Source organism: Protopterus annectens, chromosome 1.part1 (assembly GCF_019279795.1).
Source record: "Protopterus annectens isolate FY-2018-M chromosome 1.part1, PAN1.0, whole genome shotgun sequence".
NCBI lineage: Eukaryota > Metazoa > Chordata > Ceratodontiformes > Protopteridae > Protopterus > Protopterus annectens.
Genome location: NC_056726.1, coordinates 1,702,499,976 through 1,702,524,316, shown reverse-complemented (window position 1 = coordinate 1,702,524,316; position 24,341 = coordinate 1,702,499,976).

The window sequence follows — 24,341 nt, the reverse complement described above, 5'->3', positions numbered from 1 at the left end:
ACCCCTACCTATGTTATGACTCTTGACAGTGACGCATTAGCTGGGCGCGTTATTTGAATTACTGGGAAGTTTTGTTTCTTAGGCTGTACTTGTAGTGTGCTGACATCATCACTGTTTGGAAAGGGGAATGTGCATCATGTAGTCTGTTCTCCTAAGTGACAAAATGCACTTTACTTCCTACCTAATCACAAGGGGTTTCACATCTAGTTCAAGAGAGGTAATCGTGCCCCTTCATTCACCCCTCATCAGGCCCATCATAGAATAAAATGCCCCTTTTGGGATGTACCTTACCCGACACCTGCAGCAATTATAAGGACCACAAATGTATCACACCAAGAAGATCATGGGTCTCACACACATGCCATATGCTGCTCAATTACAAAAACTCCAGCTCTACTCAGCTGCATACCGCCTACTACGAGGCGATCTATGGCTGACATACAAAGCTATGTCATCTCCAGAATTAAAGGACATGCTCCACCTCAGTGAATTTGACCCACTTAGAGCCACATGCTTGAGGGACTTGAACCTCAGCACAGAAATAGATAGAACTCGCTGGTGAGACAGGTTCATAACCCAGAGGCTCCCTTCACTCTGGAATAGAAGTCCAGTTCATGTGAGGCAGAGCACCTCACTGAATCTCTTCAAAACGTATCTCGACAGGGTGCTCGACACCCACAAATCCACCACCTCAAAACATAACACCTGCAATACATACTTCAATAAATCAGTGTGTCAAGGATTCACAGCCCTTGAGGCCAAACACCGTGCCTGATACACTAGTAATAGGTGACTCTATAGTCAGACACACTGATGTCCCACTTACCAGGCTGAACAAGGAGTGGGTGACTGTGAGCTGCCTGTCAGGAGCTATGATCCACCACATAAGACACGCATTCAGGTCACTCCACAGCAAGTACAAATATGACTCCATCATTGTCCATGCTGGCGTGAATGCCGCGAGACGTACCTCCCTGGACTACATGAAACGAGACATAGGGGAGCTTTCTGATTATGTAACCCAGGCTGGTATGACCCTGACCATGAGCAGCATCTTGCCCTCACCAAGAATGATGCCACCATACAATGACACGATGCTCAGCTTTGACAATTGGCTCAAGTACTGGTGTCATTCTAAGGCGATCCAATGTCTGTCTGCTTGGGATGACATGTTGGGCAAGCCACACTGCTTCGCAAGGGATGGCTTACAACTGTCACCACTGGGCTTCCAGATAGTGGCGACATCTCTTGCCACCCCCATAGTGCCTTTTTTAGGCAAGGCTCATTAGACAAAACCACCACCTTAGAAAACGTAACTGGACAAAAAATACGGGTAATGCTGCTCAACGCCTGAAGTGTACTTCTCAGGATGCTGTCTCTCGAAGCACTCCTCAGTATGGAGAACATCAACATCTGTGCAGTAATGGTAACCTGGTTTGGGGTTCCTGAGTGCACAGAAGCGCTACCAGGCTATACATCGTATAATGCCTTTCCACCCCAAAACACTGTCCGATCCACACAGGGAGGGGAGTGTCCATAGTCATCAAGGACACCCACACCTACAGGTTGGTAGCAACACATGAATCATCACAGACAATACAGGTGCAACTAACCAGAGGCATACATGCTAGACAACTGGTAGCATATTACAGAACACACTCCCAATCTCAGGAAACCTATTCAGACTTCCTGATGACACTGGAGGATAACAATGTATCACCAAATACCATCATAATGTGAGAGTTCAAGTAGCCTAACATAGATTGGGTGCATTATTCTAGCCATAACACCCTGGCCCAGAGGTTCCTGGGCTTCATAAATTCAAATGCACTGGAACAGCTAGTCAAATCTCCCACTAGAGGTGATGATATACTAGACCTGCTCATCACAAACATGGGGACAAACTGCTCCACAACAGAAGTATACCCCTCACTAGTGAGATCTGACCACAAACTAATCACCCTGGATATACATATCCCACCTACACCCCCAACACAAAAGACTTTAGTGACAAACTTCTCAAAAGCCAACTTCACTCCTCTTAAGACTGAGAGGGTATCCTTGAAGCACACTGTGCCACTCGAAACCACATCCCGCAATGCTGGATCCTTCCCAACTGTGTTATATGGACATCTACCATTATGCATGCATCATGCCATCCCAAATACATCCAACACCCTATCCACCAAGGGCAGGCGTCCTGTCTGGTGGACCTCAGCCATGAACAGATTGTATAACACATGAGGGAAGCTACTGCACGTCAGAGCAGAATCACATACAGGGAAGGCATGTCTGATCAACAGTAGCAGAAAGCTACTTTCCCTCGTAACAACATCCAAGGCCATCTTTGAGAGTAAACTCACTGAGGACACTAACGATAACCACAAGGCCTTCTTCTGCTATGTTAGACACCTGGCTGGGAACCCTCAGATATGCTCAGTGTTAGTTCACACCGACAAGAAACTACACTGAACACACAGATATTGCAAACATTCTGGCTGACAGGTTCAGTGCAAATTTCTCACCTCACTCACACCCACAAGATGAAATACTTATCACAGCTGAATGTAATGTCCCTGTCATCTCAGATGTCCAGGTGAGAGCAGCCCTCAGCACAGCTGTAAACACAACGTGACGCTATCCCGGGTTGTGTGCTACGTGAACCCCAAGAGGAGCTTAACCCGCACATAACAATGCTATTTAAAATTAGCCTTACTACAGGATGTGTACCTGAACACTGGCATACAGCAACAGTGGTCCGACTCCACAAAAGATGTACCTCTACAGACCCTGGGTAATACCACCCCATAAGCTTAACCAGCCTGGTCTGCAAAGCTATGGGAAGATTCATTATGGAACTGAGCAACAGAGACATTAAGGACCTACAGACACTTGATCCCACAGAGTTTGTCTTTGTAAAGGGCGATCCTGCCTCTTGAACCTAGTTGATGTATTCAAATCAGTCACTAGAGACATTGATGAGGGCAAAGCAGTCCATACAACCTACCTGGACTTAGCTAGGGCCTTGGACACAATACCCCTCTCATGCATCATAGCTAATCTCAGCAGCTTAAATGTAAACCCATATGTCACTAGATGGGTTGCAAACTGGCTGAAGGACAGAACACATAACGTCATACTCACTGGAGCCATGTCAGACTCACAGCCAGCCACAAGTGGTGTCCTACAGGGCTCTGTCCTGGGACCCCTCTTGTCCGGCATTTACTTCTCAGATTCTGTAGCAAACATGTGAGGGTTGTGGCTGACGAAGTTGCCAAATGACTGCAAACTAGGCGCCATAGTCGATATACCAGCTGACACATACTTCCTACAGAATGGGCTCACAGAAACAGACAACTGGTGCCAGAGTCATGGCCTTAAACAAAATGCCAACAAATGTATAGTCATCCCTTTTGGGAAAAACAAGGTACCCACAACTTATCACATAGACAGTAATCCACTGAGTACGGCAATAGTACTCTGAGACCTGGGGACTCCTGTCAACAGAGACCTCTCATTTGAAACCCACATTGCCAAAGTGGTTAGAAAGACAGTCTACCCTGCTCACCTTATCATGAAGGGGTTCACATCAAGATCATAGGAGGTCATTGTACCCCTATACTCCTCCCTTATCAGACCCCTGATTGGGTACAATGTCCCATTTGATATGTACCTCACCCGGCACCTGCAGCAGCTGGAGAGACCACAGAAGTACCTCAACAAGAGGATCAAGGGTCTCCAACATATGTCTTATTCTGCCAGGCTAAGGAAACTACTGCTCTATTCAGTAGCATACCGCTTGTTCAGAGGTGATCTGTGCCTGACGTACAAAGCCATGTCCAATCAGGATCTGATGGACATGCTCCACCTGTACAGATCCACATCCATCAGAAACACAGGAGCCGAAGACTTAAACCTAGGCACAGGTATGAATAGAACATGCTGGTTGGATAGATTCATAACCAAGAGGCTTCCCATGCTCTGGTACAGAATCCCAGTTCATGTTAGGCAGAGCCCCTCACTGACACTCTTCAAGGGAAATCTTGATGAGCAACTGGGAGATCGTTGGTTTACCCCAGAGGTCACCTCTGTGTCACTACTAGACAGGGGCACAGTAAACTAATTCATTCATGTGAGGGGATCTTCACTGTGTCACTACTAGACAGAGGCACAGTATTCTAAATCTATTCTGTACCACTACACAGGGTGGCAAAAGCCATATCTCTATGGCTATGCTTACATATGCCCCAGGGCAGATAGCCTACTATTTAACTATGAAACTGTAAACTATGGGTGGGTGATCATAGGTTTGTCCCAGGGATTACTCCCATGTCACTATTAGACAGAGGCACAGTAAACTAGACCTTACAAAGGGCACAGTATACTCAAATCTAGGGGTGGCATAAGCCATACAGAATCTGCCTAGGCTTATAATCCCACCAGGGCAGATAGCCTAGTATGAACCTATGAACCTATATGTTGGGATCTGTGGTCCACCACATTTGTGTTGGTGTATGGACCTCATCTAAACTTCATATGTACAGTTCAGTGTTGGACATCAGGTTGTGTTCTTGCTGGCCACCTACTTTCTCAGTGAACCTAACAGGCATTATGCTGTGCATGCAGGTTTGCCATGAGATAGTTTGCATACAATTGTGAACCTCCTTTTTGACTGGCCACACTTTGTTGCCGTATGGTGTACTAGTTCAGTACTTTCCCAGAGAACTGGTAGTATTAAGGTGATCTTCTGAGCCTTAACCTAGGTTTCTGTTGCAGGTCAGATGTTATCATTCTCCATGCTGGGGTGTGATTGGTCTGCATACATCTTTGTTGGTCTGCATGGATGTTTGTGTTTCCAGCCTTGCCTATTCAAGGCACTGTGAGGGTGACAACAGCCCTTGCCAGTGTCCACACGGCCAGGTGTGCTGTGTGTGTGCCATCCCTGGCAGGTGGTGCATTCTGTCTTGGCCAGCGTGTCATCCCAGGCTGTCAGACATTTGTTTTCCTGTGACATGCTGAAATACTTCTGCAAATTTTTGTACTTGGACATGTCTTCATGGTGTGTCATCGTGCTGGGTGCAGGTGGGATGTTGGCAGGGTTGTCATGTTTGCATGTACTAGACAGTGTTACTTGGCTTAACACATGGCAATCTTGCCTCAGGTGGTACTGCAGGGCTGCCTATGTCGGATGCAGATACTACACTCCCTGTACATGTTTGGCTACAGGTTGTGTCATCTTAGGCATCCCTGTTACTATATTAGTGGGATGGATAGGGGTATCATTCCCAGGGTTCCTACTGTGCCACTGTATGTGCTATGCGTTGCCTCTTTGCCAAGGCCAGGCCATACTGGGCACGCCTCCTTCTGCCTACTGGGGCAGGCTCAAGTTGCTCCTCCTCCGAGTCACGCTCGGCCTGTGGTAGCCTTGGCAATGGTGGGGGCCTGCCTGGCCTACCCCTCTGCTGGCCCTGCTGCAGCTGCTTTTGCAGGATCATGTTATGTAGCATAGCACACACCATGACAATTTGGGTACATGTAGTTGGTGTGTACTGCAAGGCTCCACCAGATGTGTCCAGACACCGGAAACGTGACTTGAGCAACCCAAACACATGCTCTATTACATTTCTTGTTTGTGCGTGTGCCTCATTATGGCATTCTTGTTCAGCTGTGTGTGCATTTCTGATGGGTGTCATCAGCCACGGCTCCAGTGCGTATCCAGCATCCCCCACTAAGTGACCATGTGAGATGTCCCCAGTGGCAAATGACTGGTACAGCTGCGTCAGATGGCAAATATGGGAATCATGCTAGCTTCCAGGGCAGCCAGCACACACATTGGTTGTTATGCCTTGGGTATCACACACAACCTGGCAGTTGATGGAGTGGAAGCCCTTGCGGTTAATGTAGGCCCTACCCCGCTCACCAGCCGGTGCCTTGATGCGTATATGCATGCAGTCAATTGCACCCACTACCTCAGGGTATTCCGCTATTTGCTGGAAGAGACACATATTACTGGCCAATGCCTCACAGGAGTTGGGGAAATATACGTGATCTCCGACATGTGCTGACATGGCATCCAGGAACTGGTGCAGTACCCTGGATGCTGATGCTTGTGAGATCCCCATCATATCACCAGTTGGTCTCTGGAAGGTACCTGTTGCTAGTATTCTTAGGCCAACACATACCTTTGTTTCGACTGGGATTGGTTCCCCTCTGTTGGTTCTGTGTGTGAGGTGTGGCCTGCATAGCTCAACAATTTGCTGCAGGAGGTCTCTGTCCACTCTATAGTGCTCCACTATCTCCAGCTCATGTAACCCCTGGTAGGTAACCCTGGGCCTATACACTTTTCTCCGTCTCCTCACTGTGGGTTGTCTGGCAGCATTTGCATTGTCACCACCCTCAGCAAGATGCCTATGTCTTCTTATGACAGCTATGGCAGCCCCTAGCATATCTGGTCTGAGTAAAGCTTTTTCAGTTTTCACTTCAGTAGCTTACTCCTGTGTTGCAGTGTCTCTTGAGAGAAATGCACTGCACTGCTGTTTGCAGAGTTTTAAAGTGCTGGGCTGGGCTAGGATTCTGCCTGCGTAATTGCCTGCTTCTAATTGCTTTCACCTGCAAGCTCCAGCAGTAATTCCAATGAACTTCATACTACTTCTGTTGTTTCCCTTTTCCTCTCTGTTTCCTCTGGGTGGAGCAACACACACACCAGCGAAAACACTCTCACAGTGGCTTATACACATGCACACATGCTTCTACGGAGTAGAATCTGCTTATTCGGGTTAAAACGTGCGCACACCAGCACAAACAGTCTTAGAAGTCTGTATACACGCCCCCACATGCTTAGTGTGACTTACACGTGCGCACCTTCATTTACACGCGCACACACTGCCATACTCGCACCTCCTGGTGCGCACACGTGCGCATGCACGCAGATCAAGGAATTTGGGGTCTAGCAACAGTGTGCACCTTCCATTTCTTGGCTTTCACATGCTTAGCTTCTGGCACACCCATTTCCATGATGTGTATCTGGCATCTGTCACATAACATTGTCCTCCAATACACTGGATTTCCTTCAGACATCCCCCCCCCTCTGATATCATCTATCTCTTACTCTGTTCTCCCCCTTTACTTAGCATTACACTACATGGACTGTGCTCATTTCCTATGTGACACTGTGATTCAGTATCCTCACACTCATTTACATAGGATTGCCTACTAATGCTTAGTTACATGTCTTAGACTTGGCTTCCCCCCTTAGCAACCACTAAATGGTGGCCATCTTGTTTTAGGTCTCCTGGTCCCTGCATTGTAACTGCATGTATTGCATAAAACCCACATTTGTGGGTTTATAAGCTTCGTTTTTATGTTTCATGAAGCGCACCCCTTTTGCGCGGGGTTGCGCTGGGTTTTGCCGAAAAAAAAATATTAATTACTCATATTTGCATCAGGGTAACTTGCCAATGGCCACATATTTGGCCATTGGCATGCTGCTTCACTCATATGCATGCTTTATTTGGGGCTGACATGGCTCCATTGTGTTATTTGCAGAAACGTACTCAGTTGTTAACTGAGTACATTTCTGCAGCTAACACGTCCATTACACATGCTGGTTTCGGCTTCGTGGATCGCTAATATACCTCATTTGCATGCCTTTCGGCTGCAAGTGGGGTATTTAGCATATCCACGCCCAGTCCGTGTAAGAGACATTTTAGCTAGTCTCTTACACGGAGCTTAGGGCTGTTCTCTTAAACTCCGTGCAAGCCTTCGTGAATCCCGCCCATCATGCCATTAAGATCATGCCTATTGATAGAATTAAGGTTTTGTTGCCACCTTAGTAGTTTGAGCTCCAAGAGGTCCTTCCAGGGATCCCCCTGGCCATTGCAGTCAACACAGTCAATAACATAAAATTTAAAACTGTGGGACTTATTTATTTTAATATGTCTAAACTGAGGGTTCCTCTCACCCTTCTTGTCAAAATCATACATATACATGCTGCTAAATTCTAGTTTTAAGGGGGTTCATAGTTTTCCCAATAGAACCTCATTAGAACTAGAATTTGCCAGCATATGTATGATGTTGACAATATGGATGTGTGGAAATGTCTTTTTAGACATAAATCTAAATCTACTTATTTTTAAGTACATTAAACTGGTGAAAATAAATGGCATTGTGGTCTGTTGTGGGGCTGCCAGCCTGGGCATTTTATTTTTAAGTTCTAATACATTTATTGGGGAGAAAATCTAGACACCAACCAGACCTGCAGTTGTTAAGTTTATGAGCAGTTTTAAATATGATACATTTTCTTAAACCAATCCTTTAGGCAGCCTTGGTCCAATACCTTTGTTGTGTTGCTTTGACATTCCTGCCTTTGAATAAAAAATAGTGCAATTCTGCAAATACGCATAAAGATATCTCTTGGCACCTACTCCTAAGACATTGCTTACTTAAATGTCCATATATTGGGAAAGCCAACCCCTTTCTTCCTGAAGGAACAAAGCATTTTTTCATAGAGATTAATGGTTTATTGCCTTGCCAAATACAATTAAAAATGTTCCATATGAACAGCCTGAATAGTGCAGATCTTATCAAATGTGATAGACAACTTAACTGAAAAATACAATTGAATAGCCTGAATATTACAGATCTCAGCAAATGTGGCAGATGTCTTAACAGAAAAAGAAATGTTTGGAACAATTAAAAAAAAATATTACCTGGATTTTAGAAAGGAAGGAGAGACTGCTGTTTCCATCTCTTAATCTTCTTATTGATATGTTGTCACAAGAGTTTCTCATTCTTTTTCAAAGTCATATTAGATAAGAAATAAAAAGTTTATTCCCATATATATGCAGTTAGTGACTATATATTGCAGACACTCTATCAAAATACTCAGTATAGATTTTGACCGTTCTGAATTTGTGAAGATGGCTGACTTTTCCTTATTAATGTACAGTCCTGACCAATAAGGAAATTCCTGAATGCATTCTAAGATTCGCACTAGGGAGAGTTGTGGATGGAAGTCCTATAGAATAAAGTCATTTGCAAACATCAATGACAATATAAATTTATTGCAATAACAACGAAAACAAAATAATAGAATCCAAGTGGTAAGTCCTCTGTTGTTAAGTAGAAATAAGTAAACCAAAAGACTGCTGTAAACTAACAACAGATGGAGCTAGGCATACAGGAAACTCAAGTTCCAAGCAAGAACTCAAGAAATAAGGCAGTTCAAATGATTCAGGTAGCAAGTACAAAAAGTCCAAGTATATATAAAAGCATATAAAATCTCCTTTATTGCAGTCGACAAAAGGTAAGCGCTTTCATTGTCTAGTGTCATCAGACCATAGAACAACTACTGACACAGCCACTATTTAAACTAAACAAAGAGCACATAGCAGCCAATCATCAAATCACATCAATCAAGTCATTAATTATTCAATCAAACAATGAAACAGTTCAGAATCAGGCATAGAATAAACCAAAAAGAACATAAGAAACTATTGAATTATGTAGAGTAAATATATATGCATGCATAAAAAATCTGTCATACAAAAGAACAAGAATGAACTTCTATACAAAAAAGGACAGCATGAACTAAAAATAAAAATGATGCACAAATAAATGTGCACATAAATATATACAAATATATATATATATAAGAATATATAGATATGTACCTAAGTCTGTATGAACTGAGCACACAAGGAGGTAGATGTAAGACAGACATAAACATATTCACTTATGTAAAAAAAAAACGAGTAAAATAGCAGCCAAGACAATTTATTTAACAGATATATAAAAAATATTTTAAAGCGCTTTTTCGTCAGCGTTAATAGCTGACTTCCTCAGAAATGTCGAAAGGTAGATTACAACAAAACATTTAAAAACATTTTAAATTAAGTGTCAATTACTACGTAAGATGCTGAACCTCCTTCTCAATCTAATTAAAGGGACATACTCAGTACACTGACGTATCATTAAAAATATGTGGAACAATGCACCAAATGCAAGAAAACTCATATTGATGGAAAAAACAACAGTAGTGGGTAGTAAATCTATAACTTATAGGACCCAGAGTGGTTGTTTATACATATACATTTGTAATTAATAGCCATTAAAAAAAACATGAGTAGCCTAATGGTAAAACACCTAATAGGCCCACTGTACTCATTATTGTAATCATAAAAATTGTAATAATGTGATAAAAATATATAATATAAAAATACTGACAACCCTGAAACATTAAAATCATCTCTTAAGACTATTCAACTTTAAGAGACTTGAAATTGAACACGAGTCATTAATTCCTGGATAGCTGTATGCATTTAACCTGACCTGCCAAATTAATTCAGCTTCTTCCAGCTTAAGAGGTCTAGGTCCCCCCCTAATATCACAATAAACCTGATCAATTGCTAAAAATTTAAATGTATGGTTGGTAAAGACAGAAGTATGTTTAGCTAGAGCGTTATCAAGTTTAGACTTTTTCATAGCATATAAATGCTCGTATATTCTGTCCCTAAGTCTTCTTTCGGTCTTCCCGATATAGAAAACGGGACATGATGTACATCTAGCTAAATAAATGATAAAGGTGGAATTACAAGTAAGTTTATGTTTAAATTGTAAGAAGTGCCATTTAACTCAAAATAGGTTACCTCTTCTACATATCTACAATAATTGCAGTTTTGGCACTTCAGCATCCCTGCATTACGAGTTACCAAGGGTTTACTACCCTCCAGAAGAGATTTTAAATTCTTCCCTTTCCTAAAAGCTACTTTAGGTCTATCTCCTAATTTTTCAAAAATAAAGGGATACATTTTGAACAATTCCCAGTTTTTATTTATTATGTCAATACAAGTGTTGCTACCCGTACTAAATGTGGTAATAAAGTAAGTTGTATTTATTTTATCTACACAGGTAGTTACATTTTCTTCTAATTCATGTGTACTACTATCATTAATGTCAGTTTGGTGTTCTGGGTCGCCTTGGGACTTAATACAGTTAACTGGGAGTAAAGGTTGATAAATATTCTGACGTCTTTTATCCATAACTTCCTGTATTAAGTTATCCAATAAACTTTCAGGGTAACCTCGAGATAGGAACATATTTTTGAGCACTACACATTCCTCATAAAAGTCATTGTGCAAACTGACCATCCTAGCAGCTCTTACTAGTTGGCCTTTGACAACAGACTTCTTCTGAGAGAAGGGATGACAACTAGTAAAGTGTAAAAAAGTGTTTGAATAAGTTTTTTTGCAGAATACCTTTGCTATGTAACAATTGTACTCGTAATTCTTTCTTAGAAGTACATCAAGGTATGCAATATTGTCAGTCCCAAATGAGTATGTAAACTCTAAAAAGTTAGTAGTGATATTAAAATATTGCAACACCAGTTTACTTGTGTCACCATTTGCATTAATCAGAATAAAGATGTCGTCAAGAAATCTAGTGTAATAAATAAACTTGTCAAGGAATTGGTTGTTATTAGAAAAAACAAATTCAGACTCCCAGTAAGCCATAACTAAGTTGGCTATGCTTCCACCACAAGGGGACCCCATTGCCACTCCTACTTTCTGTAGAAAGAAGTCATTATAACACATAAAAAAGTTGTTAAGACAAGACAAGTTCACTAAGTACAGATACAAGGTAAATTTCCCTATCGGGAGCATTGTGTTTCTTTAAAGCAAGGGTTACCCTTTCAAGTGCAATATTGTGTGGTATACTACTATACAAATCTCGAGCATCTATAGTCAAAAAATTGAAGTGAGAGTTGTAGTTGACAGTTCTTATGTTCTTAAGGAACGTCCATGAATCTTTACATATCTGGGCTTCCTTTACTACATATTTTTGAAGTATACTGTCCACTACCTTGGCACAGCAATAAGTAGGCGACCCCCTGCTATCAACCAACAGTCTAAGTGGGGGATTATCAATACACTTATGTATTTTAGGAATCCCAAAAATGCATGGGTATCTTGGAAATGACGTAATTAGATAACCATACATTTTTTGGTCAATTCTGCTACCGATGTCAATACAATCCATAATTAACTTGTAGGCTCTATTAACTTCTGATCTTGAACTAGGTTCGTATGTGTCAGAATGCAATACTTCATCCATATGAGCCTGGTAATCAAATGTACTGAACACAACCAACCCCCCCACCCTTGTCAGGTTTACAAAACCTAAGATTTTGGGATTTGAAAAACTGTAGATACTCAACTTCTGTCATTTTTAGGTTAGAATTTATAGTACTCGATGTGTTGTTTGCACTAGTATGCCTAATGTCTAACTCACAGCATTTTTCAAATACTTCCAAAGCAGGATGGAGAGGGGGGTTGTAAGTACTAGGTATGTGCAACTGTCCATATTCAGTATAAATGGAATTGTTACCCATGAGCAAAATAAAATTCAATTTCCTAATAAAGAGCTTAATGTCTAGAATAGAATCAACAATATTTAAAGACTTTGAAGGGACAAATGTTAAACCCTTAGACAAAAAATCAATCATGTCAATGTCAAATTTAGTAGTACTAAAATGATATAATTTAAAGTCGCCAGATTTATTACTGACTTATTCACTTATGTAACCTCATTTTCTTCAGAAATGGCCTAATAGAGGCCCGTTCATTCAGTCCCCTGCCCCTGTCAGCATGGAGCATGATAATCCAACAGGCCTCTCTAAATTCTGTATGTGTACACACATCACCCTCCCTAATACTAGGGTTAACGGTCTCAACAACTCTGAACCTAAAAGTATGTGATGCCCCAAATTCTAGGACGTGCTTAGAGAGTGGATTATAGGTTCATAGGTTCATAGGTTCATAGGTTCATACTAGGCTATCTGCCCGAGGGCATTTACAAGCCTAGCCCCTTTAGTATGGGGAACTATACCCATTATTTTGCTGTGCCTCTGTCGAGCAGTGACACTGAGGTAATCCCTGGGGTATATCTGCGATCTCCCATCCATTGGTCAAGATTTCTCTTGAACCAGGCCAGCGAGGTGCTCTGCCTCACATGTTTTGTTCCACAGCATAGGGAGTCTTTGGGTGATGAATCTATGTTTAAGTCTTGTGGCTCTGATGGATCTAGATTTTTGAGGTGAAGCATATTCATCAAATCTGGGTTTGACATGGCCTTGTATGTTAGGCAAAGGTCACCTCTGAGCACTGAATAGAGCTGGAGTTCTTTCAGTCGGGCAGCATAGGACAGATTTTGAGACCCTTTATCCTTTTGGTGAGGAACTTTTGTGGCCTCTCCAGCTGCTGCAAGTGTCGGGTCAGATACATTCGAATGGGGCATTGTACTCAATCATTGGTCTGATGAGTGATGAGTAAAGGGAGACTATGACCTCCCTTGATCTAGATGAGAATCCCTTCATGATAAGGTGGGCAATGTAGAAGGTCTTCCTGACTACTTTAGCTACATGGGTGTCGAATGACGGACTACTATCAACCTGGGTCCCCAGGTCCCTGATAACTTCTTCTGTGCTCAGTGGATTGCCACCTATTTGGTAGCTAGGGGTAACCTTGTTTTTGACTATGCATTTTTGGCATTTAACGCTCTGGCACCAGTTATGACCCTTCTGAAGGATATCTGTGTCAGATGTGTTTTCTACTATGGCCCAGTTTGCAGTCATCTGCAAACTTTGTCTAACCCTCCTGTGTTTGCTTGTACAAAGTAGATGCCAAACAAGAGTGGGCCCAGGACTGAGCCCTGTGGGACACCACTTGTGACAGGCTTTGAGTCTGACATGGCGCCAGCAACTCTGACCCTGTGGGTTCTGTCACTCAGCCAGTTTGCAACCCATCTTGTGATGTATGGGTTAACATTTAAGCTGATGAGTTTTTCAATGATAGCCAGATTGAGGTAGGCTGTATGGACTGCCTTTCCCTCATCAATGGCTTTAGTGACTGTTTTGAAAAAGTCAACCAAGTTTAAAAGGCATGATCTGCCTTTGACAAACCCAAACTGGGTTGGATCCAAAGTCTGCAAATTCCCTATGTCTTTATTTATGAGGTCCATTATGATCCTCTCCATGGCTTTGCAGATAAGGCTTGTCAAGCTAATGGGCCGGTAATTTTGGGACCACAGTTGCAATCCAGAGGTAAGACTTTGATTAAACAGCTGTCCTAGCTGTGGGTTTAATTCCTCATTGAGTTCGTGGAGCACACAGCAGGGAACCCTTCCTAATGTGATAGAGATGCTCCCTCATCCTATCACATAGGACCCTGTTGGTTTTACCAACATAGAAGGAGTGGCAGATGGTACATTCAGCCAAGTATATCACATGGGGGGGGTCATACAGTCTGCAGAAGCATGAAAGACAAATTCTTTGCATAGATCAGGATGACAAAAAGATTCAGCAGTGTTAATATAAGTACAAAAACTGCAATTACCACAGGGTAAGGTAAGGCCAGGACTCAACGGCAGATTACTATGGTTCCTATCATAGCACAGGAGTCTTTTTCAAGTTCTTACAGTTCCTAAACTGAAAAGTGGGTTTGTCACCCACAATCCTACGTATATCATCATCCACTAGTAAACACAGGCAGTGGTCAGACTTAGGGCAGTTGAGACTGACAACAGCTAGTCCATATTTTGGACCTGTTTTAGATCCCAGCGTTGACAGGGAGACACATCCCTATACTTCAGAGGTTAGAGTTCCTTTGTTTTATACTACTGACCACAGAGATATTACTCTGTTGTTCAGTCAGTTTTGGGCTATTTTACTAGTGGAAGATGATATATGTAGGATTGTGGGTGATAAACCCACTTTTCGGTTTAGGAACTGTAAGAACTTGAAAAGACTCCTGTGCTATGATAGGAACCATAGTAATTTGCCGTTGAGTCCTGGCCTTACCTTACCCTGTGGTAATTGCAATTTTTGTACTTATATTAACACTGCTGAATCTTTTTTCCATCTGCCACTCCTACTGAAAGAACTAATGTTGAAGTAAATGTTAACGTTGACAATAGTATTGTGAATGATAACATCACAGATACGAGTGATGATAGGAATGAACATCTAAGTATGAGCAATGTGAATGTTAATATGCATGTAGGCGAGAGGCATAATGATGAGCAGGAAGGTATAGGAATAGCCGACAGTATTGTAGTAGATCTTGGAGCACATTCCAATATTGAGGTTACTGAAATTACACATGGAAATGATAATAATGTAACTATTGTTCAACAAGAGGGGAACTTGTATCCAAAGGTTAGAGTTGTTAAGAATCAACCCCTTTCTATAGAACAAACATCACAGGCTGTTGTTAGACTTAAAACTCATCACATTAATAGGTCTGTGGAATGCCCTGGTGGTATAGGGGAAGGGGTTTCTTTTCCCCTTCCTGTTCACACAGACAAAGGTATGAGAAGGACATGCTCCATGAGTCGTGGCCACCAGAAAAGGAAACACTCGGGTGAGTACCTGCCCCATCAGACTATCAAGAAGATGTGGGGTAAGGGGATCAGTCATTAATATGTAATATCTCGACATATATACTTTCACCAGATGAAGAAAGTCTATTAGGTAAAGGATTAAGTTTTATTCCCAAAAGTTGTAGCAATTTAACAGACACAGTTACAGATTTAAAAGTTTTTTGTAGAAATGTTATGCTTAAATTATTATATGGAAAACAAGACATAGGAGCCATGAACACACAGGACGACAAGACACATAGATTTAGGAGTCTGAGTCAGTTTGTTCCACCGAATCATCCTCTAGTTGATGCTTACTTGAAACTTACAGAAGAGGAATTGTTTAAATATTATGATAACAGTACAACACATAAGAGATACAACAGAGGAGACAATTTGAACTATAAAGAAAGAATGTGTTTGAAACATCTACAGTCAGAGGCCTCTATTATAATTAGACCAACTGACAAGGGAGGCTGAATAGTGGTCATGGACACCTCAAAATATCTTATGTCTATGGATAGCCTTTTAAAAGACAAGTTCTATAAGACTATCACTAGGGAAGTACATGAAATTATGCGATATGTCACGGAGACTTTATTAGATATATACAAAGTGGTATTATAACCAATGAGCTCTTTGAGTATTTGGTTGTTAAGAATCCCCTTATACCCATGATACATGGCCTCCATAAGATTCATAAAAATACATATGATCCACCTATGAGACCAATAGTTGCTGGAGGGGGATGGGTCACTGAGCACTTATCAGTATATGTGGAAAAACATCTACGACCTGTATTAAATGAAAATAAATATGTGTTAAAAGACTCCAAACAATTTCTTATGGAACTCTATGAATGTCTGAAAGGTGTCAGTGACATTGAGGAGCTCACTCTAGTTATATTTGATGTACAATCATTATTTACCATCATCCCAAATGAGCTAGGTACTCAGTGTATATATTAGAATATTTGATGGAACATAGTGAATATTCTGTTGTGGAGATAGATTTGATTACACATTTCTTAGAACTAGTTCTGGAAAACAATCTGTTCATATTTAGAGATACTATATTCAGGCAACAGGACTGGGTGGCTATGAGGACACCCTGTGCCAATAGTTATGCCAATATGCTTTTGGCACATTGGGAGGAGAATACCCTGTTCCGAGTAGAAGAATTCAGTGAACATGTGGTCTTTTATTGACATTTTGTTGATGACCTTTTTGTTCTATGGAATGGTAATGGATATCAATTGGACACCCTGTTCTGTAAAATTCATAATTTAACCGAATACCTAAAATTTACCATGAAGAGTTCCAGCTCGAGAATAGATTTTCTAGATTTATATATAGAGAAGTTACCAGCTGGCTTGCTTAATACAGGTGTATATCAGAAACCATGTTACCGTAATGCCTTATTGATGAGATCTAGTATGCATCCGGCATATGTGTTTAAGAACATTATTAAAGGTCAAGGTATGAGGGTCTCCAGACTGAACCCCTCAGAAGCAGGATTTGTAGAGGTGTTGGGCAATCTGAAGGTAAAATTATTAAATAGAGGTTACAGAGAATTTGAAATAAATGAGCACTTGGAAACTATTTCCACTTTATGACATGACATAGCGGCACCATATTTTCGGTCTGTTGTGACCACTGATAGAAGGGAAACACCTGTTACACAAACTTTTGTCAAAACTCCAGCATTTTACATGTCAGATAATATAGAGATCAGAAATATTATTAGCAAGAATTGGTCAATCTTGCAAATAGATGAGGACATAAAGAAGATTGTTGGTGAACAACCACACTTCCTATACAGGAATAAGAAGAATTTGAAGAGAATGCTTTGCTACCCTAAGAACAAAGAAGTTGTGTTTGGAGATGAGTACACTAGACCATGTGGGCAGTGTAATTTTTGTACATACATAGACACCAACAGAAAGTTTCCTCATCCTGATTTACAAAGATAATTTGTGACATTAGTTACAGCCAATTGCATGACATCTAACTTAGTTTATTTGGCTGCATGTCAGACTTATTCTTCCTTCTATGTTGGCAAAACGAACAGGTTGCTTAGGGATAGGGTACGCGAACATGTATATCATATTAGAAAGAATTCAGCACATAATGCCCTAGCCAAACATATTACACAACATGGTGATACTCATAGGTTTTTATTTAGAGCCCTAGAAGTTATTCCCTCTAGTACTCGTGAAGGGGACATTAGGAACCACACTGAATACAGGGAAAATAACTAGATTATTATACTAAGAGCGGATAGAGGCATGGGACTTAATGAAAGGGCATCTATTAAGCACTTGTTTAGGAAACGTTGGAATATCAAGTAGAAATGAACTATGAAGTTCATAGTGCTTTCATTCTTTTTAATGTATGTATATTTTGTTAGAGAACTATGTTTGGTCTACATTTAATGTACATAGTTTATTATATATATATAATCTTCCCATTTTTCCCAAGATTTGCTTAAGTATTTTTTAGCATGACATTATATGAATTCAGTTTTATGTGTATTTTTTATATATATTTGATACATATTTTATGTTCATGTTAATATATGGTATATGCATAATATATATGTATACATTTTTTATAATTTGAAGTATTTATGATATTTATTGGGGTAGTTTTGTTTACATATATGTATATATATTTTTGGGTTTAGTTAGATGTTTTTGGCATAAAGTTAGATATGCATCCAGTATAGTATCTGTAGTATAGTACGTAGGATGTACCTTTGAATACATTAATTGGTATAGATGTCTGATTGGTTTGAATATTTTGAATTTGCATATAATCAGTTCAGTTTTAATGTGGATGTATTATAGATCTGAGGAAGCTTTTTAAGCGAAAGCGCTTATCTGTGTCTGGACATCTGTGAATAAATATTTTTTTAACTTGAAGCTATATTCTGCTTTTGCTCCATTTCTATTATTATAGCTACTTTATATGATATACCTTTATAAGCATGTTCATCCAAAGTTGCACTAAATCTTGTTCTATCTTTCTGGCTTTGATAAACCCTTGATGGTTAATAGGTGTAAATTGCTCCATAACAGGAAACAGCCTATTGGCAACATTTTTCACCTACAATCTAATTTATAAATTTAATAAGGAAATAGTTTTGTTTGTAGTTTGTACTTTTTTTTGTTTGTTTTATCTTTAACTGGCTTAGGAAAAAGCAACACCCTAGCTTCTGAGGTTTTATTAGAAAATCTTTCCATTCTCTCAACCTCAGAAAACAAGTCATACAATGAAGTAATCAAGCCTACATCATACGTCTTATTTAAATCAAGTGTCAGACCATCTTGGCCTGGGCCTTTACTGGCACCTGCTGTTTTAATACCTGTCTTATTTCACTTTTTACTTATAGGGGCTGCTAAGTTAGGTCTTAGGTCAAAAGGTATACACTTCAATCCTATCATGCTCACATGTGCTCCACAAAATGCCCAGTCTTTGTATTGATGATCCTCTGACCTTGGGAATGTGGTTTTGACAAATGTGCTATTGATATCCTTAGCATTTGTAAGTATTTGCCCTGAATTAGTGCTATTCTTTTTGTGAATATTTTAGGAGAATTACTACTTCTAGTCTAGTAAAATAATATATATCTTTTCAGGTATTATGAAGGAGATTAAACAGCTCAACCTTGCTTTGTTTTTTTTAATTATTAATATTCTACAATAAAGATTTATCTTCATACTCACTTGCTTTATATTTCAGTTCCAGCAACTTAATAACCTGCTCCAGTTCCTCAGTTTTAATCATTGTACTTACCTTTTGTACCCTTGACTATTGTACATGCCTCTGCTTAAAATTACATTTAACTATTATCTGTGCATAGAGTGGGTCCAACCTCTTAGCCTGTGGTGATTTCCAGAAGTTCCAGATCCATTCATGGGTATTCATAACCTTTAACCAAATACGGTTGGTAATCCAGATATGTATATTCCTTCTCCCTCGAATGAAGAGTGCCCCAACTGTCTACAAAGCACCATTATTCACCAATATCCCTCAATGTAACAGCCATATTAGGATGTCTGTTTTGCCTCTGTGAAACATGATCCAGCCATGGGTCAACCAACGTATTAAAGTTTCCACCTAGAGAAACAGTTGCCAGTGAGTAAAATATATTTCCTCATTGAAGAGATGAAATTCCTCTAAGGAACAAAATCATAAATATTTGGTCAGTAAAAATGTACTAACCATACACTCTTCGCTATCATTGTATATTTTATCATAATCCCTCTATCATCCTTATCCCTGGCACAGAGGTCTTCCTGTCCCCTAACAGAACTTTGCACCAATATAACTATACATCTCTTTGCTGTGTTAGTACTACCACAATAAAACTGCCTGGGCCAGCCACCATTTCTTAATATAATGTTCAATCTGCTTTTTTTTTTTTTTTTTTTAATTAGTTTTCTGCAAAAATGCAATTCGAACTTCATATATATATATATTTTTTTGTAATTCGAACTTAACACTGTTTTGGTGTTTAACAAAAATGTAATACCCTTAACATTCCATGTCAATAAGGTGAATTATCAAATTGCATGTTACTTATACTCACACCTTGTGTTTGTTACTGCAAAAAAAAGAAAGGTATAAAAAAACACTGATGTATATCAAACAAATAAGCTCCAACCTCAACAATAATGCTCACTCTGCAATAGTTATGAGTCTGTGGAATCTTTATAATACAAGGCAGATCACAAGCTAGGAATTAGCTATCTAATTGCAATCCAAGTATACTGTTGAAGAGCTTTCTTGATGCTGTAAAAATTAACATTAGAATATAATAAATAAATAAATAAATAAATAAATAAATAAATAAATAAAAATATACCAATAATCCCGAAATTAGTACTATCCAGACCTCTGTGAATACAGTTATAGAAATTCCATCAAAGTAGAGACTTGCAGTGAAATACACACCAGCCTTAGAGTACTTATTTCTAAAGTGATGCATTTGTAAGGCATACTTTAAAAACTGCCATTGATGGTATCAAAAAATTCTAAGCTTAACAGACAAGTGCATAAAGTTCCAAATGCATATAGCATAAATCACTATGAAACTGTATACTGAAACCAGCTGAAACTCTTGACTAGAATGAAATAAAAAATCAAGATCAACCTTAGCCATGTATAGCTTAATTTACCCATTTTCTTGTATTTGGGATGTTGAGAAGGAAGTGGTCAACTAACTGTTTTCTTTCTCCTAAACATCAGGTACGGTAATGTCTGTTTCACCAATGTCAGTGGAGGGGCTATTAGAATGATACCTGGTGAAAACACAGTGGGGGGACTTTAATAAAGCCTACAGGGTCTTTTTTACAGTATAGGCATTGTGCCACATTGCTTACATGAAAGTAAGCAGGTTTGTGATCCAGTAAGCACTGCTGGGTGGCTGACATGCACGTGCCAGCACAGGAAGTTCCGTGGCATGCAAATCATCTCATAAAGAGGTGCAACTCATGCAAATGAGGCAATTAGAGTCATCCAGCAAGCAGATAGGCAGCCCTGCAGAACCTGTGTTATTGTTCGTAGTGTACACAGAAAAATTCCATGTACAGGAATGTAGACAGCCAAAAGGGGCTGTAAAAATTTAGATAGATGGACAGAAATGGCATACCACAGACAGAAATAAGTGAAACTATCCTCCATGTGTCATAGAAGTTACAAGAAAATATGTTAATATAATTTTTTTTTTAATAATCGGGTCATGTTCGCGTGGTGCAAGCATAAACATGCCTTGTGTGTATATATATATATATATATATATATATATATATATATATATATATATATATATATATAGGTCCGTGTCAGAACATCGAAAGTACAGTTAATCGAATGGCACTTTGATGAAATGATATATATATATATATATATATATATATATATATATATATATATATATAAAAAGAAAAAAAGTGGAAAAAGCAAATCAATATTATGATACAGAAATGTATTACAGGACTCTGCATGGAGTATCTACAATGGTGCATTGGTGCTGTTGCTAAATTTTAGGGCTTGAAAGTGTGTAGTTTCCAGTTTGTGAGCATGGAACCCTATGAAAATGAGGTGGAGTTAGGGAATAACAAAATGGGGGTACTCATGTCTGTGTCCATAGAAGATGTAGTTGACATCAGGAGAGGGTATGCTGAAGAACTGCTAAGCTGATTGAAGCTTAGCTGTGCCTATTTGTGTGATGTGCCACAATACTGACTGTGGAAAATTTGGGGGGGTGTCCATTGGCTTCTAAACTATGTTTACCTATTAATACATGTTTTTGTGTGTTTGCACGGTGCGCCATTGTGCTGAGCCTGGAATATTTGGAGGGGGGTACCAATGACTGTTTAGCTTTGCTTACTTATGAGGCATGTGTTTGCTTGGTGCACCACATTGCTGAGAGTATCTAAAAAGCAATGATGTATTAATTAGTTGTGACCCTTATTTAACTCAAACTAGGGTCAGTAAACAATGTTATTGATATACTAGGCAGGTGGAATGGATCATAGGTAGCCAATTGCACAGTCAGTACCTACAGTAGAGCACTATAAAGTATGCATATACCCTACATTCTGATTTTCCCCCCACAATCTGCACTATTAGAGTGCAAACATGGGAATTTTAACTAAAAAAATGTTAGGGGCTGCTGCAAGTCTGCTACATCTGTATGTGCTAGATGCTGAAGTCAATGCTGCTGTTGGTGCTGCTGACAATAGGCCTAGGCAGAGAAAGAGAAGAGTGTTGAGGCCCAGGGTAACTTTCCAGGAGCTACATGAGCTGGAGATCATACAGCACTACAGGGTAGACAGGAACATACTACAAGAACTCACTGAGCTCTGCCGCTCTCAACTCAGACCCAGAGCCAACAGAGGAGAACCCATCCCACTTGAAACGAAGGTATGTGTAGCCCTTAGTATAGTAGACAAAAGTACCTTCCAAAGACCAACTGGGGGCATGATGGGGGTCTCACAGGCATTAGAATCCAGGATACTCCACCAATTCCTGGATGCCATGTTACCACATGCCAGTGAGCACATTTATTTTCCCCTCACCCCTGAGGCGAGGGCGAGCAATATGCAACACTTCTACCATGTAGCATACTACCCTGAGGTACTGGGTGCCATAGATTGCACTGATGATATTATACACATCAAGGCACCACCTGGTGAGCAGAGTAGAATCTTCATCAACCACAAGGGGTACCACTCAATCAACTACCAGGTTGTGTGCAATGTCCAGGGCATTATCATGAATGCGTGTGCTGGCAGCCATGGCAGCTATCACAACTCCCATATCTGGCATTCATCACAGCTGTACCAGATGTTTGCTATGGAGGACATCCCACATGGCCATTTACTGGGGATGCTGGCTAAACTCTGGAACTGTGGATGATGACACCCATCAGAAATGCACACATACCCAGCAACAAATGTCATAATGAGGCACATGCACAAACTAGGAACATCACAGAGCATGTGTTAGGGCTGCTGAAGTCATGGTTCCAATGTCTCAATATATCTGGTGGAGCCCTGCAGTACTCTCCAGCCATATGTGCACATATGTGCAAAGTATGTGCCATACTACACAATATATTCCTGTGGAAACAGCTGCAGCAGGATCAGCAAAGGGAAGGGATACACAGCCCCCCACCAGTACCTAGATCACCACAGCCACACTCACAAGAGGACATGGAGGAGGAGCCCCCTGATGATGTCCCTGTAGGCAGACATAGGCATGCCCAGTATGCCCTGGCATTGGGTAAGAAACAAAGCATAGCACATTCACTGACAACCTAGGGCCCTAGGGACTGACACCTTACTCTTACTCACATACATATAGTAAACATGTTGATGCCAGGCAACCCATACAGCCTGTACCCATCTATGTATTGGTTGTGTACTGCTTGCATCACACAGAGTCATCTCTCAGCTACAGGTCTCTCAACTGCTGCATTCACAAGGTAAGTCTCTAAGCTACACACTAATTGTAAGGATTATTATAATATATCATTTTAATTTCTCCAAATCTTTTGGGTTTCTAATACTGTGATGGGAATGGACCCCATTCCTAAGTCAAAGCACAATTAAATCATGAAATTAGTATTGTTTTACTCTTTGATGTCAGCCAGTATTGCTCTTTGCAGCACCTGGAATGTGCCCAGTAATGACTCCTTCTGCAATTCATATGAAGTTACATGTATTGGTAGGATCTCTAAATATGATTGTAGACTCTTTTTTTATAAGACATGTTGCTCTTACTACTATTGGAACTGCCTGGGCATTTTTCTTCCACATTGCTCCTATTTCTGCCTGCAAATCCTGATATTTTATGACTTTGTGTCTCTCTCTGTAGGCAAGACACTGTAGTCACTGGGTGTGGCAATTTCAATGATCAATGCTATTTTTGTCTTTTCTTGGGCCACTATATCCAGTTTTCTAGCATCTATCTTTTGAACTGTTGCTAATGGATGATCCCATGTGATGTAGACTTCTTCATTTTCTGTGATGCTTTGTGGCTCATGTTTCCAGTGCTTTTCAGCCACTTCAGTGCCATAATATTTGCACAATCCGAAGTGCAACAGTCTTGCCACATTATTATGCCTTTCAGTATACAGTCCTTCTGGCATTAGTATGTTGCAAACAGCAATGAGGTATGCACTGTTTCCAATTCTATTTTACGAAATCTACATTTGTCTGTTTCTCCCACATTTTTTGTAAACCCTTGTGTACTCAGCCCACTATCTTGGTCCACCAGTATTAACCTTTAATCTCTTGGTTTAAATTCATCTCTCCTCAACCATTCCTGCATTCATTCCTGATCAACATGAGGTTCTTCCAGAAGTTTTCTATACTTGCAACTATATTTATGCATTTTCCACATTTCTTGCCTTCT